This window comes from Mustela lutreola, chromosome 4 (assembly GCF_030435805.1).
Source record: "Mustela lutreola isolate mMusLut2 chromosome 4, mMusLut2.pri, whole genome shotgun sequence".
Taxonomy (NCBI): Eukaryota; Metazoa; Chordata; class Mammalia; order Carnivora; family Mustelidae; genus Mustela; species Mustela lutreola.
The window spans coordinates 140,952,773-140,960,343 of record NC_081293.1 but is presented as its reverse complement, the minus strand read 5'-3'; the positions used below and the strand labels follow the sequence as shown (position 1 = coordinate 140,960,343).

Sequence of the window (7,571 nt, the reverse complement as noted above, 5' to 3'; positions counted from 1 at the left end):
GCTCCCTGATCGGCAGGCAGGCAACTTTCCCTCTCCCACTTCTACTGCTTGTGTTCCCTCTCTCGCTGTCTCTCTGTGTGTCAAATAAAGTCAGCCTTAAAATAAATAAATAAATAAATAAATAAACAGAATGATTTCAAAACTCCTAAGGAGGGGAGGTCTTCCTTGGTACTTATTTTTTTAAATGTTCATTAAGCTCCAATGGTGGTTTGCTGCTACCCTTACCTACAGTCCTGCTGAGCAAAATTATAGCTAAGTGGAAGTTAAATTGTATTCACAAGGTGTTAATGTTGACATTTTATTATCTGCCATCTCTCAGAGAAAGCAAAAGTGACTACTAACAGTGCTCTTCCAGAAACTGGTTTCTCCATCAACAGTGTCACTTCAGCATGCAATGAACCAGTGCATTCTAAAGTGGTCACGGCTATTGATGACAAGAGGCTATGCAATGAACCAGTGCATTCTAAAGTGGTCACGGCTATTGATGACAAGACAAGTTTTTTGAATGTTAACTATTCTCTAACATTCTGGAGTTATCAGTCGCTCTTCCCGCTTGCATTAGGTCAATATATAGTTCATGGCAATGCTGTGCAAGTTACAGTGTCATTACAGGGCATAGTCTGGGGTACAACAAGTAACACGAGGCTCACCTCTGCGAGGTGCTGGGTCACACTGCAAGAAAGCATTTTAGAGTATCATCAAGTTCCATGATTGCAGCCTGACTACAGTAATGATAACAATAGTCTGGAGCCCTGAAAACAGTTACAACCTTCCGGCCGTGGCACCAATTACATCCGTCCATCACCAGCTGGTGAGCTCTGGACACCAGTGTGAGGCCACTGACATAACTAAATGTTTCAGAAATGTCTTACCCAAAGGTGTCACCAGCTCCCCAAGGAGCTACACCCCAACCACCCCAATCGTCTGGATCTGACCCATCAAGTCACACATTGGACTGTCACGAGGAACTTCTGGTGATCAAGCGCTCTGATGTGATCTATGGCTGGCGAGAGGTCACCATGTGGACAGAGTATCTCCCCATCCACCAAGGCAGGGAGAGAAAGAGAGTCAAAGAGATCTGTAAAATATTTTCAAGCACTTGCATTTCCATATTTCCCTTGACACTCATCATAGAAACCATATACTGGTGTGATCTCTCTGCTCTCATGATGCCCTCAAAGAATGGTGATGTGTTCAGGGTAACAAATCCAAAGAGCTTCAAGTAGCTTAAGTGTTTCAAGTGAATAAATAATATGCTGTCAACATGCTCTCCCATAAACAAGTAGTTTGGATCTGGGGATTTGCCACCAATTCTAAATAGTTCCATGAGATCATAAAATTGCCCCTGCGCATCTCTAAAGACAGTGACTGGACATGGAATTCATGTACTTCTGTCGGGCTCCCGGCAGGACCGGCCCCTGCTGCTGCCCTCCTGCCCTCCATCTAGTCCTGGAGCTCAGCTCTTTGTAATGGCAGCTGCCCACGTGGTGATGTGACTTCACTTTAAAAAAAAAAAAAAAAAAAATCTTTATCTTTTCGTTTACACTCTGATGAAGTATTGTCATCATACCTTTAATTCCTTAAGCATTATTTCTTTTAATCTGCAAACATATTTGTAATAGCTGCTGGGAAGTCTGTCTGCTAAGTCTGCTGTCTTACCATGTGGGCCCCTTCAAAAGAGATTCTTATTCCTACTTTTTTTTTCCTGTGTAGGGATCACACTTTGTTATTTCTTTGCAGATCTCAGGGTTTGGGGGTTTTTTGTGCTTTTTGTTTTGGTTTGGTTTTGAACGTTATGTATTTTAGGTATAATGTAGCAAATCTGGATACTGAGAACTCCCTAGGGGTCATTCCTGTTTTCCTTTGTGGAGGTATTTATTTGCTTAATGACTTTGTTCAAGTACTTCTGCAAATTTTAATTCCTTTCCAGGGTTCAGGCTCTAATGCTCCTCCTCAGATTTCTTTCCATTGTTTTTATCTCTTGGTCTGGCTCTGTAAAAGTCACCCCTGGGTTGGCAGAGCTACTTACTGGCTCGGAGGCTGCTAACATTCACTTCTAAAAGTTTATGGGTTTTTTTGTCACATATTCCTTCAGGGACTAGTAGCTCAAAGATCCCCATCTGGAACTCTCCCAAGAGGCAGTAGCTTGGGGTATGCATTGTTTCCCAGAATACCAGGGATTTTATTTTTAAATAAAGGTGTGATTTTATTTTTACACCTCACTTTCTAGTAAGTCTCTAGGTGTGAGCAGTTTACTTTGTTCAATCTGTGTTTGGTCAGTTCGTGTTTAAACCCGGTATGACAGTGAGGGTTCTGCCCTCTGCTGATGGACCTGGTGCAGCGGGGAAATGCTTAACAGTTGGCCCCCCTCTGCTTGGAGTGGTTGCTCTAGACTGGGAGCAGTCCAGCGCATGCGCCCAGCCTTCCTGACCCCCAGAATGGTCCAAGATCCTAAGATGGCTCTTTTCAGCTGTCTTTTTCTCTGATGCTTTTTCTCTGGTTACTCTTTCTTGGCTGGCCTCACCAAATTTTACATTGTTTTTAAAACCACCCGCAGGCATAGAATTTTCCATTCTGGGTTCCAAATAAAGCAGACTGCGTCAGCCAAGCTGTAGCTCCTTCTCTTTAGGGCCTGCCTTTCCTCCTGGCAGAATCTTTGTACCACTTGCCAATGCTAGGGTAAGAACCTGATTTTCCAAGAGTGGCACCCTTGGCCACAAGGAAAATAGCAGGATAGCTTCCTCTTGACTTTTCTGGCTTGCCGCTCCTGACATGGAATTTTTGCCCTACAAGGTAGGCAAGACCAAGGACAGCCTGCTGCATTTGGGGTGAACTTCTGCTTTATAAGTAGTGACTGGGTTAAAAAAAAAAAAAAAAAAAAAAAAGGAAACCTGTTTCCCTCAAGCGTATTTGCATGGATAGAACTTCTGCAACACAGGGCTGGGATGTAGGTGAGAAATGGAAACACTGATCCCTTTAGGAGCTCAGGAGAGGGCAGGAGCTTCTCTTCTTGGTGACTCTGCCCAGGATGTCACCTGGGCTAGAGATTCTGTAAGGGAGAGCTAGGAGTGGGGGTTAGAGAGCAGCTCGTGCAAGGTTCAACTGCCACTGGTTTTCGTTGTTCTGAGATTTAGTACATCTTCTAAACGAATGTTTCTCCATTCATTCACAGTTTCCAGAGACTCTAAATGATTATTTCATCTGTAATTTTTACCATTTAAGTTGGTATTTTGCTGGAAAGAGGGTTCATCAAGTATCTTACTTGCCATTCTGGTAGTCTCACCTCCTTCACAATCCAGAGCTTTGTATTTGGCTAAGCAGCAAAGATGTATATACTCTGAATTATAGGTCCTTTTCAGATTTCCACTCCTGCCTTACAAGGTCAGGAATATGAAATAAGAATAGCAGAAAAATTGTCCCTGTGGGCTACATTTCAATATTCTGATAAATCCCATGACCAGTTAGTCCTCCACACAAACTCTGCAAATAAGATAAGTATATCTTCAGTAAGACACAAGATTCAAAACTACTTCAGACTCAGGCTTTGGCACTGGAGGTCCTTTCCAACTTTGGGGTACCCACAACCTGTTTAGGAAGGAATGACCTTCATTTTTTACACTAAGACTTTATTTTTTTTTCTTTTTAAACCACTTTTCTTTCAAGTTGATCAATATTTTCAAAGAATGATAATGTAACTTTGTCTTTTTTTCATTCTTTCCTTTATTCTCTTTTTCAAAAGAATCCTTTCAAAAGATATTAAATGTCAACCCAAGTGTTAAGCATCTTCAGCTGGAATCCATATCCACTTGCTGACAGTTCATCAAAACAGGTCACATCTCTGGTGAATTCAAGTGCTGACAATTGCCTTCAAGAGCTGAGCAAGTCTAAGTTTCTACAGAGTGTGCATTTAGTCATCTCATTAGGTTGGCTCCCACGCCTGATAATTCAGTCCTTGGACTGGTAGAGTGCTGTCTGTCTTGCAATGACCCTGTTTACATGGTATCTGTGGAAGAATTTCCTTCCAAAAATGATACAGTGTGGTTATGCATGACACCTCTGAAACAGCACAGCAAAAGAAAATTCTAAGATTGGTTCTTAAATGGACAAGCTTAATGAAACTCAAAATGCACAGTGCAGTGCACCAATGTTATTAAATGTTATATCAAGTATTATCCTGTATATATATAAAGCATATATACATACAGGATATATATAAATATGTATAATTTATATATTTATATAATTATAATTATAAATTTATAATTATAATTATATAAATATTTATAAATTATAATTATATATTTATATATAAATATATAAAAATAAATATAAGCAACACTGTTTCCCATTTTTTAAAAATTACATGTCATGTCAGTTGCGGTTGATAAATCTTTATTTTCAATAGTGTCCTTTTCAAATATTCACACGTATTTTCACTTTGAAAGAAATTTCGGCTATAGGAGAAAAGTTATAGGTATGCTGGAAAGGACTACATAGGAGAATATGGTATATATATGGTTGCTTTCTAAGTTTCTGGAGAATTTTTTTTTTTTTTCTACAGGGCTTGAACTTATGACCCTGAGTTCAAGACCTGAGCTGAGACCAAGAGTTGGACACTTAACCAACTGAGCCACCTAGGTGCCCATTATGAAGAAATAGTCTTGTACATGAATGTTTACTTGTGCATATAGGCACAAGTAGCCAGTAATATTAACATAAAAACACAAGTATTTGTAAATTACATAGTAAAAACTAAAATATACTTTGCAAAGATGTCCTAGAAGGGGAAAGATCTAGATGTGTTTGAATGAAACTTTAACTCAAGTCTTTGTATATTTTTTTAGATTGGCACTATCCAATAGAAACATAAAGCAAGCCATTTATTTAATTTTTAATTGTCTGGTAGTGACACTGAAAGAAGGTAAAAATAAAAATATGAAATGATCATTTTTTTTACCATCTCTCTAAAAAGTTTAATACAAAAATTCAAGTCATTTATAAATTCAGAGTCTGTTAAAAAATCATTTTAATGGTGGGATCCTTGTCTGGTTTTGGGATCAAGGTGATGCTGGCCTCATAAAATGAGTTTGGAAGTTTTCCTTCCATTTCTATTTTTTGGAACAGTTTTAGGAGAATAGGAATTAGTTCTTCTTTAAATGTTTGGTAGAATTCCCCCGGGAAGCCGTCTGGCCCTGGGCTTTTGTTTGTTTGGAGATTTTTAATGACTGTTTCAATCTCCTTACTGGTTATGGGTCTGTTCAGGCTTTCTATTTCTTCATGGTTCAGTTGTGGTAGTTTATATGTTTCTAGGAATGCATCCATTTCTTCCAGATTGTCAAATTTATTGCCGTAGAGTTGCTCATAGTATGTTCTTATAATAGTTTGTATTTCTTTGGTGTTAGTTGTGATCTCTCCTCTTTCATTCATGATTTTATTTATTTGGGTCCTTTCTCTTTTCTTTTTGATAAGTCGGGCCAGGGGTTTATCAATTTTATTAATTCTTTCAAAGAACCAGCTCCTAGTTTCGTTGATTTGTTCTATTGTTTTTTTTGGTTTCTATTTCATTGATTTCTGCTCTGATCTTTATGATTTCTCTTCTCCTGCTGGGCTTAGGGTTTCTTTCTTGTTCTTTCTCCAGCTCCTTTAGGTGTAGGGTTAGGTTGTGTACCTGAGACCTTTCTTCTTTCTTGAGAAAGGCTTGTACCGCTATATATTTTCCTCTCAGGACTGCCTTTGTTGTGTCCCACAGATTTTGAACCGTTGTATTTTCATTATCATTTGTTTCCATGATTTTTTTCAATTCTTCTTTAATTTCCCGGTTGACCCATTCATTCTTTAGAAGGATACTGTTTAGTCTCCATGTATTTGGGTTCTTTCCAAACTTCCTTTTGTGGTTGAGTTCTAGCTTTAGAGCATTGTGGTCTGAAAATATGCAGGGAATGATCCCAATCTTTTGATACCGGTTGAGTCCTGATTTAGGACCGAGGATGTGATCTATTCTGGAGAATGTTCCATGTGCACTAGAGAAGAATGTGTATTCTGTTGCTTTGGGATGAAATATTCTGAATATATCTGTGATGTCCATCTGGTCCAGTGTGTCATTTAAGGCCTTTATTTCCTTGCTGATCTTTTGCTTGGATGACCTGTCCATTTCAGTGAGGGGAGTGTTAAAGTCCCCTACTATTATTGTATTATTGTTGATGTGTTTCTTTGATTTTGTTATTAATTGGTTTATATAGTTGGCTGCTCCCACAATGGGGGCATAGATATTTAAAATTGTTAAATCTTCTTGTTGGACAGACCCTTTGAGTATGATATAGTGTCCTTCCTCATCTCTTATTATAGAAAAAAAGAGAGCTATAGACCGATATCCTTGATGAACACAGATGCGAAAATACTCAACAAAATACTAGCCAATAGGATTCAACAGTACATTAAAAAGATTATTCACCACGACCAAGTGGGATTTATTCCAGGGCTGCAAGGTTGGTTCAACATCCGCAAATCAGTCAATGTGATACAACACATCAATAAAAGTAAGAACAAGAACCATATGATACTCTCAATAGATGCTGAAAAAGCATTTGACAAAGTACAACATCCCTTCCTGATCAAAACTCTTCAAAGTGTAGGGATAGAGGGCACATACCTCAATATCATCAAAGCCATCTATGAAAAACCCACCGCAAATATCATTCTCAATGGAGAAAAACTGAAAGCTTTTCCGCTAAGGTCAGGAACACAGCAGGGATGTCCATTATCACCACTGCTATTCAACATCGTACTAGAGGTCCTAGCCTCAGCAATCAGACAACAAAAGGAAATTAAAGGCATCCAAATCGGCAAAGAAGAAGTCAAATTATCACTCTTTGCAGATGATATGATACTATATGTGGAAAACCCAAAAGACTCCACTCCAAAACTGCTAGAACTTATACAGGAATTCAGTAAAGTGTCAGGATATAAAATCAATGCACAGAAATCAGTTGCATTTCTCTACACCAACAGCAAGACAGAAGAAAGAGATATTAAGGAGTCAATCCCATTTACAATTGCATCCAAAACCATAAGATACCTAGGAATAAACCTAACCAAAGAGACACAGAATCTATACTCAGAAAACTATAAAGTACTCATGAAAGAAATTGAGGAAGACACAAAGAAATGGAAAAATGTTCCATGCTCCTGGATTGGAAGAATAAATATTGTGAAAATGTCTATGCTACCTAAAGCAATCTACACATTTAATGCAATTCCTATCAAAGTACCATCCATCTTTTTCAAAGAAATGGAACAAATAATGCTAAAATTTATATGGAACCAGAAAAGACCTCGAATAGCCAAAGGGATATTGAAAAAGAAAGCCAACGTTGGTGGCATCACAATTCCGGACTTCAAGCTCTATTACAAAGCTGTCATCATCAAGACAGCATGGTACTGGCACAAAAACAGACACATAGATCAATGGAACAGAATAGAGAGCCCAGAAATAGACCCTCAACTCTATGGTCAACTAATCTTCGACAAAGCAGGAAAGAATGTCCAATGGAAAAAAGACAGCCTTTTCAATA

General features: G+C 38.5%; 1 pseudogene; it reads right to left on the bottom strand.

The window, feature by feature from the left end:
• Nucleotides 1–606: 606 nt before the first annotated feature.
• Nucleotides 607–1,369, bottom strand: LOC131830395 (serine/threonine-protein phosphatase 2A catalytic subunit beta isoform-like; annotated as a pseudogene).
• Between the last annotated feature and the right edge of the window lie 6,202 nt (nt 1,370–7,571).